Below are 12,635 nucleotides of genomic sequence, written 5' to 3'. Positions count from 1 at the left end.
TCCCCTGTGTACACTCTTCTGTCTAATTCCCCCTGTGAACACCCTCCTGTCTAATTCCCCCTGTGAGCACCATCTTGTCTAATTCCCCTGTGAACCACCCTCCTATCGAAAATCCCATGAGAACACCCTCCTGTCTAATTCCACCTGTGAGCACCCTCCTATCGAAGATTCCATGAGAACACCCTCCTGTCTAATACCCACTGTGAACACCATACTGTCTAATTAAACTGTGAACACCATCCTGTCTAATTCCCATGTGAACACGCTCCTGTCTAATTCCCCCTGTGAACACGGTCCTGTCTAACTCCCCCTGTGAACACGCTCCTGTCTAATTCCCCTGTGAACACGCTCCTGTCTAATTCCCCTTGTGAACACGGTCCTGTCTAATTCCCCCTGTGAACACCGACCTGTCGAATTCCCCTGTGAACAGCATCCTGTCTAATTCCCCTGTGAACACCCTCCTGTCTAATTCCCCTGTGTACACTCTTCTGTCTAATTCCCCCTGTGAACACCCTCCTGTCTAATTCCCCCTGTGAGCACCATCTTGTCTAATTCCCCTGTGAACCACCCTCCTATCGAAAATCCCATGAGAACACCCTCCTGTCTAATTCCACCTGTGAGCACCCTCCTATCGAAGATTCCATGAGAACACCCTCCTGTCTAATACCCACTGTGAACACCATACTGTCTAATTAAACTGTGAACACCATCCTGTCTAATTCCCATGTGAACACGCTCCTGTCTAATTCCCCCTGTGAACACGGTCCTGTCTAACTCCCCCTGTGAACACGGTCCTGTCTAATTCGCCCTGTGAACACCGACCTGTCGAATTCCCCTGTGAACAGCATCCTGTCTAATTCCCCTGTGAACACCCTCCTGTCTAATTCCCATGTGAACACGCTCCTGTCTAATTCCCCCTGTGAACACGGTCCTGTCTAATTCCCCCTGTGAACACCGTCCTGTCTAATTCCCCTGTGAACACGCTCCTGTTTAACTCCCCTTGTGAACACGGTCCTGTCTAATTCCCCCTGTGAACACCGACCTGTCTAATTCTCCTGTGAACACCCACCTGTCTAATTCTCCCTGTGAACACGCTCCTGTCTAATTCACCCTGTGAACACACACATGTCGATTTCCCCTGTCAACACGCTCCTGTCTAATTCCCCTGTGAACACCCTCCTGTCTAATTCCCCTCTGAACAATCTTCTGTCTAATTCCCCTGTGAACACGCTCCCGTCTAATTCCCCCTGTGAGCACCCTCATCTCTAATTTCTCCTGTGATCAATGTCCTGTCTCATTCACACTGTGAACACTTTCCTGTCTAATTCCGCCTTTGAACAACCTCCTGTCTAAACCTCCTGTCTAATTCCCCTGCGAACACGCTCCTGTCTAATTCCCCCTGTGAACAACCTCCTACCGAATTCCCCTGTGATCATCCTCCTGTCTAATTCCACCTTTGAACACCCTCCTGTCAAATTCACCCTGTGTACACCATCCTGTCCAATTTCCCTGTGAACACTCTTCTGTCTAATTCCCCCTGTGAACACCCTCCTGTCTAATTCCCCCTGTGGACACCATCCTGTCTAATTCCTCTGTGAACACCATCTTGTCTAATTCCCCTGTGAACACCCACCTGTCGAATTCCCCTGTGAACAGCATCCTGTCTAATTCCCCTGTGAACACCCTCCTGTCTAATTCCCCTATGTACACTCTTCTGTCTAATTCCCCCTGTGAACACCCTCCTGTCTAATTCCCCCTGTGAACACCATCTTGTCTAATTCCCCTGTGAACACCCACCTGTCTAATTACCCCTGTGAACACCCTCCTGTCTTATTCCCCTGTGAACACTCTTCTGTCTAATTCCCCCTGTGAACACCCAACTGTCTAATTTAACCTGTGTACATCCTCCTGACTAATTCTCCCTCTTAACTCCCACTTCTCGAATTCCCCCTGTGAACACCCTCCTGTCTAATTCCCCTGTGATCACCCTCCTATCTAATCCTCCCTGTGAACACCCTACTATCTATACCCCCTGTGAACACCCTCCTGTCTAATTCCCCTCTGAACACCAGCCTTTCTAATTCCCCTGTGAGCACCCACCTGTCTAATTCCCCTGTGAACACTCTTCTGTCTAATTTCCCCTGTGAACACCATACTGACTAATTCCCCTGTGAACACCATCATGTCTAATTCCCCCTGTGAACACCCTTCTGTCTCATTCCCCCTGTGAACACCATCCTGTCTAATTTCCCTGTGAACACCATCTTGTCTAATTCCCCTGTGAACACCCACATGTCTAATTCCCCTGTGAACACCATCCTGTCTAATTCCCCTGTTAACACTCTTCTGTCTAATTCCCCCTGTGAACACCATCCTGACTAATTCCCCTGTTAACACCATCTTGTCTAATTCTCCTGTGAACACCCTCCTGTCTAATTCCCCCTGTGAACACCCTCCTGTCTAATTCCCCCTGTGAACACCCTCCCATCGAATATCCCATGTGAACACCCTCCTGTCTAATTCCCCTGTGAACACTCTTCTGTCTAATTCCCCCTGTGAACACCCACCTGTCTAATTTACCCTGTGAACATCCTCCTGACTAATTCTCCCTGTAAACTCCCACTGCTCGAATTCCCCCTGTGAACACCCTCCTGTCTATTTCCCCTGTGATCACCCTCCTATCTAATCCTCCGTGTGAACACCCTACTATCTAATACCCCCTGTGAACACCCTCCTGTCTAATTCCCCTGTGAACACCATCCTTTCTAATTCCCCTGTGAGCACCCACCTATCTAAGTCCCCTGTGAACACCCTCCTGTCTAATTCCCCTGTGAACACTCTTCTGTCTAATTCCCCCTGTGAACACGTTCCTGTCTATTTCCCCTGTGAACACCCTCCTGTCTAATTCCACCTGTGAGCACCCTCCTATCGAAAATTCCATGAGAACACCCTCCTGTCTAATACCCACTGTGAACACCATACTGTCTAATTAAACTGTGAACACCATCCTGTCTAATTCCCATGTGAACACGCTCCTGTCTAATTCCCCCTGTGAACACGGTCCTGTCTAACTCCCCCTGTGAACACGCTCCTGTCTAATTCCCCTGCGAACACGCTCCTGTCTAATTCCCCCTATGAACACGGTCCTGTCTAATTCCCCCTGTGAACACCGTCCTGTCTAATTCCCATGATGAACACCCGCCTGTGTAACTACCCCTGTGAACACGCTCTTGTCTAATTCACCCTGTGATCAAACACATGTCGATTTCCCCTGTCAACACGCTCCTGTCTAATTCCCCTGTGAACACCCTCCTGTCTAATTCCCCTCTGAACACTCTTCTGTCTAATTCCCCTCTGAACAAGCTCCTGTCTAATTCCCCTGTGAACACCCTCCTGTCTAATTCCCCTGTGATCACCCTCCTGTCTAATTCCCCTGTGAACACGCTCCTGTCTAATTCCCCCTGTGAACACCATCATGTCTAATTCCCCCTGTGAACCTCCTGCCGAATTCCCTTGTGATCATCCTCCTGTCCAATTCCACCTTTGAACACGCTCCTGTCTAATTCCCCCTGTGACCACCCTCCTGTCCAATTCCCCCTGTGAACACCCTCCTGTCCAATTCCCCTGTGAACACCCTCCTGTCAAACTCCCCCTGTGAACAACCTCCTGCCGAATTCTCCTGTGATCATCCTCCTGTCTAATTCCGCCTGTGAACACACACCAGTCTAATTCCTTCTGTGAACATCCTCCTATCTAATCCCCCCTGTGAGCACCCTACTATCTAATAACCCCTGTGAACACCCACCTCTCTAAATCCCCCTGTGAACACCCTCCTATCTAATATCCCATGTGAACACTCTCCCATAATTCCACTGTGAACCCGCTCCTGACGAATTCCACCTCTGAACACCCTCCCGTCTATTTCCCCCTGTGAACACGCTCCTGTCTAATTCCCCCTGTGAACACCCTCCAGTCTAATTCCCGTATGAACACACTCCAGTCTAATTCCCCGTGCGAACACACTCCTATTTAAACACCCTGTGAACACCCTACTATCTAATAAACCCTGTGAAAACCCTCCTGTCCAAATCACCCTGTGAACACCATCCTATCAAATATCTCATGTGAAAACCCTCCTATAATTCCCCTGTGAACCCGCTCCTGACTAATGCCACCTATGAGCACCCTGCTGTCTTATTCCCCCTGTGAACACCATACTGTCTAATTCCCCTGTGAACACGCTCCTGTCTAATTCCCCCTGTGAACACCATCCTGTCCAATTCCCCTTTGAATACCAACCTGTCTAATTCCCCCTGTGAAACCTCTTCTGGCTAATTCCCCCTGTGAACACCCACCTGTCTAATTTACCCTGTGAACATCCTCCTTTCTAATTCCCTCAGTAAACTCCCACTTCTCGAATTCCCCCTGTCAACACCCTCCTGTGTAATTTCCCTGTGATCACCCTCCTATCTAATCCTTCCTGTGAACACCCTACTGTCTAATACCCCATGTGAACACCCTCCTGTCTAATTCCCCTGTGAACACCATCCCTTCTAATTCCCCTGTGAACACCCACCTGTCTAAGTCCCCTGTGAACACCCTCCTGTCTAATTCCCCTGTGAACACTCTTCTGTCTAATTCCCCCTGTGAACACGTTCCTGTCTATTTCCCCTGTGAACACCCTCCTGTCTAATTCCACCTGTGAGCACCCTCCTATCGAAAATTCCATTAGAACACCCTCCTGTCTAATTTACCCTGTGAACATCCTCCTTTCTAATTCCCTCAGTAAACTCCCACTTCTCGAATTCCCCCTGTCAACACCCTCCTGTGTAATTTCCCTGTGATCACCCTCCTATCTAATCCTTCCTGTGAACACCCTACTGTCTAATACCCCATGTGAACACCCTCCTGTCTAATTCCCCTGTGAACACCATCCCTTCTAATTACCCTGTGAACACCCACCTGTCTAATTCCCCTGTGAACACTCTTCTGTCTAATTCCCCTTGTGAACACCATCCTGACTAATTCCCCTGTGAACACCATCATGTCCAATTCCCCCTGTGAACACCCTCCTGTCTAATTCCCGCTGTGAACACCATCCTGTCTAATTCCCCTGTGAACACCATCTTGTCTAATTCACCTGTGAACACCCACCTGCCTAATTCCCCTGTGAACACCATCCTGTCTAATTCCCCTGATGAGCACCCTCCTGTCTAATTCCCCCTGTGAACACGCTCCTGTCTAATTCACCCTGTGAACACACACATGTCGATTTCCCCTGTCAACACGCTCCTGTCTAATTCCCCTGTAAACACCCTCCTGTCTAATTCCCCTCTGAACACTCTTCTGTCTAATTCCACCTTTGAACACGCTCCTGTCAACTTAACCCTGTGAACACCATCCTGACTAATTCCCCTGTGGACACCATCATGTCTAATTCCCCCTGTGAACACCCTCCTGTCTTATTCTTCCTGTGAACACCATCCTGTATAATTTCCCTGTGAACACCATCTTGTCTAATTCCACTGTGAACACCCACATGTCTCATTCCCCTGTGAACACCATCCTGTCTAATTCCCCTGTGAGCACCCACCTGTCTAATTCCCCTGTGAACACCCTCCTGTCTAATTCCCCTGTGAACACTCTTCTGTCTAATTCCCCCTGTGAACACCATCCTGTCTAATTCCCCTGTGAACACCCTCTTGTCTAATTCCCCTGTGAACACTCTTCTGTCTAATTCCCCCTGTGAACACCCTCCTGTCTAATTCCCCTGTGAACACCCTCCTGTCTAATTCCCCTGTGAACACTCTTCTGTCTAATTCCCCCTGTGAACACCATCCTGTCTAATTCCCCTGTGAACACCCTCCTGTCTAATTCCCCATGTGAACACCCTCCTGTCTAATTCCCCCTGTGAACACCCTCCAATCGAAAATCCCATGTGAACACCCTCCCGTCTAATTCCCCCTGTGAACGCGTTCCTGTCTAATTCCCCTGTGATCACCCTCCTGTCTGATTCCCCCTGTGAAAACGGTCCTGTCTAATTCCCCTGTGAACACCCTCCTGTCTAATTTCTCCTGTGAACAATGTCCTGTCTCATTCACACTGTGAACACTTTCCTGTCTAATTCCGCCTTTGAACAGCCTCCTGTCTAATTCCCCTGTGAACACACTCCTGTCTAATTCCCCCTGTGAACAACCTCCTACCGAATTCCCCTGTGATCATCCTCCTGTCTAATTCCACCTTTGAACACGCTCCTGTCTAATTCCCCCTGTGAACACCTTCCTGTCCAATTACCCTGTGAACACTCTTCTGTCTAATTCCCCTGTGAACACCCAACTGTCTAATTCCCCTGTGAACACCCTCCTGTCAAATTCCCCCTGTGAACACCCTCCTGTCTAATTCCACCTGTGAACACCATCCTGTCTAATCCCTCTGTGAACACCATCTTGTCTAATTCCCCTGTGAACACCCTAGAGGTCTATTTCCCCCTGCGAACACACTCCGATCTAAACCCCCTGTGCATACCCTACTATCTAATAACCCCTGTGAACACCCACCTGTCCAAATCCCCCTGTGAACACCCTCCTATCTAATATCCCATGTGAACACCCTCCTATAATTCCCCTGTGAACCCGCTCCTGACTAATGCCACCGATGAGCACCCTCCTGTCTTATTCCACCTGTGAACACCATCCTGTCTAATTCCCCTGTGAATCCGCTCCTGACTAATTCCCCCTGTGAACACCCTCCTGTCTAATTCCACCTATGAAAACCCTCCTGTCCAATTCCCCTGTGAACACCATCCTGTCTAATTCCCCTGTGAACACGCTCCTGTCTAATTCCCCCTGTGAACACCATCCTGTCTAATTCCCCTGTGAATACCCACCTGTCTAATTCCCCCTGTGAACACTCTTCTGTCTAATACCCCCTGTGAACACCCACCTGTCTAATTTACCCTGTGAACATCCTCCTGTCTAATTCCCCCTGTAAACTCCCACTTCTCGAATTCCTCCTGTCAACACCCTCCTGTGTAATTTCCCTGTGATCACCCTCCTATCTAATCCTCCCTGTGAACACCCTACTGTCTAATACCCCCTGTGAACACCCTCCAGTCTAATTCCCCTGTGAACACCATCCCTTCTAATTCCCCTGTGAACACCCACCTGTCTAATTCCCCTGTGAACACTCTTCTGCCTAATTCCCCTTGTGAACACCATCCTGACTAATTCCCCTGTGAACACCATCATGTCTAATTCCCCCTGTGAACACCCTCCTGTCTAATTCCCCCTGTGAACACCATCCTGTCTAATTCCCCTGTGAACACCATCTTGTCTAATTCCCCTGTGAACACCCACCTGTCCAATTCCCCTGTGAACACCATCCTGTCTAATTCCCCTGCGAACACCCACCTGTCTAATTCCCCTGTGAACACCCTCCTGTCTAATTCCCCTGTGAACACTCTTCTGTCTAATTCCCCCTGTGAACACCATCCTGTCTAATTCCCCTGTGAACACCCTCCTGTCTAATTCCCCTGTGAACACTCTTCTGTCTAATTCCCCCTGTGAACACCATCCTGTCTAATTCCCATGTGAACACCCTCCTGTCTAATTCCCCTGTGAACACTCTTCTGTCTAATTCCCCCTGTGAACACCATCCTGTCTAATTCCCCTGTGTACACCCTCCTGTCTAATTCCCCTGTGAACACCCTCCTGTCTAATTCCCCTGTGGACACCCTCCTGTCTAATTCCCCATGTGAACACCCTCCTGTCTAATTCCCCCTGTGAACACCCTCCAATCGAAAATCCCATGTGAACACCCTCCCGTCTAATTCCCCCTGTGAACGCGTTCCTGTCTAATTCCCCTGTGATCACCCTCCTGTCTAATTCCCCCTGTGAAAACCCTCCTGTCTAATCCCTCTGTGAACACCATCTTGTCTAATTCCCCTGTGAACACCCTAGAGGTCTAATTCCCCCTGCGAACACCATCCTGTCTAATTCCACCTTTGAACACCCTCCTGTCTAATTCCCCCTGTGAACACCCTCCTGTCAAATTCACCCTGTGAACACCCTCCTGTCAAATTCACCCTGTGAACACCATCCTGACTAATTCCCCTGTGAACACCATCATGTCTAATTCCCCCTGTGAACACCCTCCTGTCTAATTCTTCCTGTGAACACCATCCTGTATAATTTCCCTGTGAACACCATCTTGTCTAATTCCCCTGTGAACACCCACCCGTCTCATTCCCCTGTGAACACCATCCTGTCTAATTAAACTGTGAACTCCCTCCTGTCTAATTCCCCTGTGAACACGCTCCTGTCTAATTCCCCCTGTGAAAACGGTCCTGTCTAATTCCCCCTGTGAACACCGTCCTGTCTGATTCCCCTTTGAACACGCTCCTGTCTAATTTCCCCTGTGAACACGCTCCTGTCTAATTCCCCTGTGAACACGCTCCTGTCTAATTCCCCCTGTGAACACGCTCCTGTCTAATTCCCCCTGTGAACACCGTCCTGTCTAATTGACCCTGTGAACACGCTCCTGTCTAATTCACCCTGTGAACACACACATGTTGATTTCCCCTGTCAACACGCTCCTGTCTAATTCCCCTCTGAACACTCTTCTGTCTGATTCCGCTGTGAACACGCTCCTGTCTAATTCCCCCTGTGAACACCCTCCTGTCTAATTCCCCCTGTGAAGACCCTCCTGTCTAATTCCCCTGTGAACACGCTCCTGTCTAATTCCCCCTGTGAACAACCTCCTACCGAATTCCCCTGTTATCATCCCACTGTGTAATTCCACCATTGAACACGCTCCTGTCTAATTCCCCCTGTGAACACCCTCCTGTCCAATTACCCTGTGAACACTCTTCTGTCTAATTCCCCCTGTGAACACCATCCTGACTAATTCCCCTGTTTACACCATCATGTCTAATTCCCCTGTGAACACCCAACTGTCTAATTCCCCTGTGAACACCCTCCTGTCAAATTTCCCCTGTGAACACCCTCCTGTCTAATTCCCCCTGTGAACAACATCCTGTCTAATCCCTCTGTGAACACCATCTTGTCTAATTCCCCTGTGAACACCCACCTGTCTAATTCCCCTGTGAACAGCATCCTGTCTAATTCCCCTGTGAACACCCTCCTGGCTAATTCCCCTGTGTACACTCTTCTGTCTAATTCTCCCTGTGAACACCCTCCTGTCTAATTCCCCCTTTGAACACCCTCCTGTCTAATTCCCCTGTGTACACTCTTCTGTCTAATTCTCCCTGTGAACACCCTCCTGTCTAATTCCCATTGTGAAAACCTCCTGCCTAATTCCCATTGTGAACACCCTCCTATCGAAAATCCCATGTGAACACCCTCCTCTCTAATTCCCCCTGTGAACACGTTCCTGTCTAATTCCCCTGTGAACACCCTCCTGTCTAATACCCCCTGTTAACACCATCCTGCCTAATTAAACTGTGAACAGCCTCCTGTCTAATTCCCCTGTGAACACGCTCCAGTCTAATTCCCCCTGTGAACACGGTCCTGTCTAATTCCGCCTGTGAACACGCTCCTGTCTAATTCCCCTGTGAACACGCTCCTGTCTAATTCCCCCTGTGAACACGGTCCTGTCAAATTCCCCCTGTGAACACCGTCCTGTCTAAACCCCCTGATGAACACCCGCCTGTCTACTTCCCCCTGTGAACACGCTCCTGTCTAATTCAACCTGTGAACACACACATGTCGATTTCCCCTGTCAACACGCTCCTGTCTAATTCCCCTGTGAACACCCTCCTGTCTAATTCCCCTCTGAACACACTTCTGTCTAATTCCCCTGTGAGCAAGCACCTGTCTAATGCCCCCTGTGAACACCCTCATGACGAATACACCTGTGAACACCCTCCTGTCTAATTCCCCTGTGATCACCCTCCTGTCTAATTCCCCTGTGATCACCCTCCTGTCTAATTCCCCTGTGAACACCTTCCTGTCTAATTCCCCCTTTGAGCAACCTCCTGTCTAATTCCCCCTGTGAACAACGTGATGCCGAATTCCCCTGTGAACACCCTCCTGTCATATTCACCCTCTGAACACGCTCCTGTCCAATTCCCCTGTGAACACCCTCCTGTCAAATTCACCCTGTGAGCACCCTCCTGTCTAATTCCTCCTGTGAACAACCTCCTGCCGAATTCTCCTGTGATCATCCTCCTGTCTAATTCCGCCTGTGAAGACACTCCAGTCTAATTCTCTCTGTGAACACACTCCTATCTAATCCCCCCTGTGAACACGCTACTATCTAACAACCCCTGTGAACACCCACCCCTCTAATTCCACCTGTGAACACCCTCCGATCTAATATCTCATGTGAACACCCTCCGATAATTCCACTGTGAACCCGCCCCTGACTAATTCCACCTATGAACACGCTCCTGTCTAATTCCCCCTGTGAACACCATCCTGTCAAATTCCCCTGTGAACACGCTCCTGTCTAATTCCCCCTGTGAACACACTCCAGTCTAATTCCCCCTGCGAACACACTCCTATCTAAACCCCCTGTGAACACCCTACTATCTAATGACCACTGTGAACACCCTCCTGTCTAAATCCCCCTGTGAACACCCTCCTATCTAATATCCCATGTGAACACCCTCCTATAATTCCCCTGTGAACCCGCTCCCGTCTAACTCCAGCTATGAGCACCCTCCTGTCTAATTCCCCCTGTGAACACCATCCAGCCTAATTCCCCTGTGAACCCGCTCCTGTCTAATTCCACCAATGAACACCCTCCTGTCTAATTCCCTTGTGAACACGCTCCTGTCTAATTCCCCTGTGATCACCCTCCTGTCTAATTCCCCTGTGAACACCTTCCTGTCTAATTCCCCCTTTGAACAACCTCGTGTCTAATTCCCCTGTGAACACGCTCCTGTCTAATTCCCCCTGTGAACAACCTCCTGCCGAATTCCCCTGTGATCATCCTCCTGTCTAATTCCACCTTTGAACACGCTCCTGTCTAATTCCCCCTGTGAACACCCTATTGTCCAATTCCCCCTGTGAACACCCTCCTGTCAAATTCACCCTGTGAACACCCTCCTGTCCAATTCCCCTGTGACACGCTCCTGTCTAACTCCCCCTGTGAAATCCCTCCTGTCTCATTCACATTGTGAACCCGCTCCTGTCTATTTCCACCTATGAAGACCCTCCTGTCTAATTCCCCCTGTGAACACCCTCCTGTCTAATTCCACCTATGAAAACCCTCCTGTCTAATTCCCCATGTGAACACCATCCTGTCTAATTCCCCTGTGAACACGCTCCTGTCTAATTCCCCCTGTGAACACCATCCTGTCTAATTCCCCTGTGAATACCCACCTGTCTAATTCCCCCTGTGAACACTCTTCTGTCTAATTCCCCCTGTGAACACCCACCTGTCTAATTTACCCTGTGAACATCCTCCTGTCTAATTCCCCCTGTAAACTCCCACTTCTGGAATTCCCCCTGTCAACACCCTCCTGTCTAATTCCCCTTGTGAACACCACCCTTTCTAATTCCCCTGTGAACAGCATCCTGTCTAATTCCCCTGTGAACACCCTCCTGGCTAATTCCCCTGTGTACACTCTTCTGTCTAATTCTCCCTGTGAACACCCTCCAGTCTAATTCCCCCTTTGAACACCCTCCTGTCTAATTCCCCTGTGTACACTCTTCTGTCTAATTCTCCCTGTGAACACCCTCCTGTCTAATTCCCATTGTGAAAACCTCCTGCCTAATTCCCATTGTGAACACCCTCCTATCGAAAATCCCATGTGAACACCCTCCTCTCTAATTCCCCCTGTGAACACGTTCCTGTCTAATTCCCCTGTGAACACCCTCCTGTCTAATACCCCCTGTTAACACCATCCTGCCTAATTAAACTGTGAACAGCCTCCTGTCTAATTCCCCTGTGAACACGCTCCAGTCTAATTCCCCCTGTGAACACGGTCCTGTCTAATTCCGCCTGTGAACACGCTCCTGTCTAATTCCCCTGTGAACACGCTCCTGTCTAATTCCCCCTGTGAACACGGTCCTGTCAAATTCCCCCTGTGAACACCGTCCTGTCTAAACCCCCTGATGAACACCCACCTGTCTACTTCCCCCTGTGAACACGCTCCTGTCTAATTCAACCTGTGAACACACACATGTCGATTTCCCCTGTCAACACGCTCCTGTCTAATTCCCCTGTGAACACCCTCCTGTCTAATTCCCCTCTGAACACACTTCTGTCTAATTCCCCTGTGAGCAAGCACCTGTCTAATGCCCCCTGTGAACACCCTCATGACGAATACACCTGTGAACACCCTCCTGTCTAATTCCCCTGTGATCACCCTCCTGTCTAATTCCCCTGTGATCACCCTCCTGTCTAATTCCCCTGTGAACACCTTCCTGTCTAATTCCCCCTTTGAGCAACCTCCTGTCTAATTCCCCCTGTGAACAACGTGATGCCGAATTCCCCTGTGAACACCCTCCTGTCATATTCACCCTCTGAACACGCTCCTGTCCAATTCCCCTGTGAACACCCTCCTGTCAAATTCACCCTGTGAGCACCCTCCTGTCTAATTCCTCCTGTGAACAACCTCCTGCCGAATTCTCCTGTGATCATCCTCCTGTCTAATTCCGCCTGTGAAG

The sequence above is a fragment of the Heterodontus francisci genome, chromosome 21 (assembly GCF_036365525.1).
Source record: "Heterodontus francisci isolate sHetFra1 chromosome 21, sHetFra1.hap1, whole genome shotgun sequence".
NCBI classification, from domain to species: domain Eukaryota; kingdom Metazoa; phylum Chordata; class Chondrichthyes; order Heterodontiformes; family Heterodontidae; genus Heterodontus; species Heterodontus francisci.
This window is presented reverse-complemented; position numbering follows the sequence as displayed.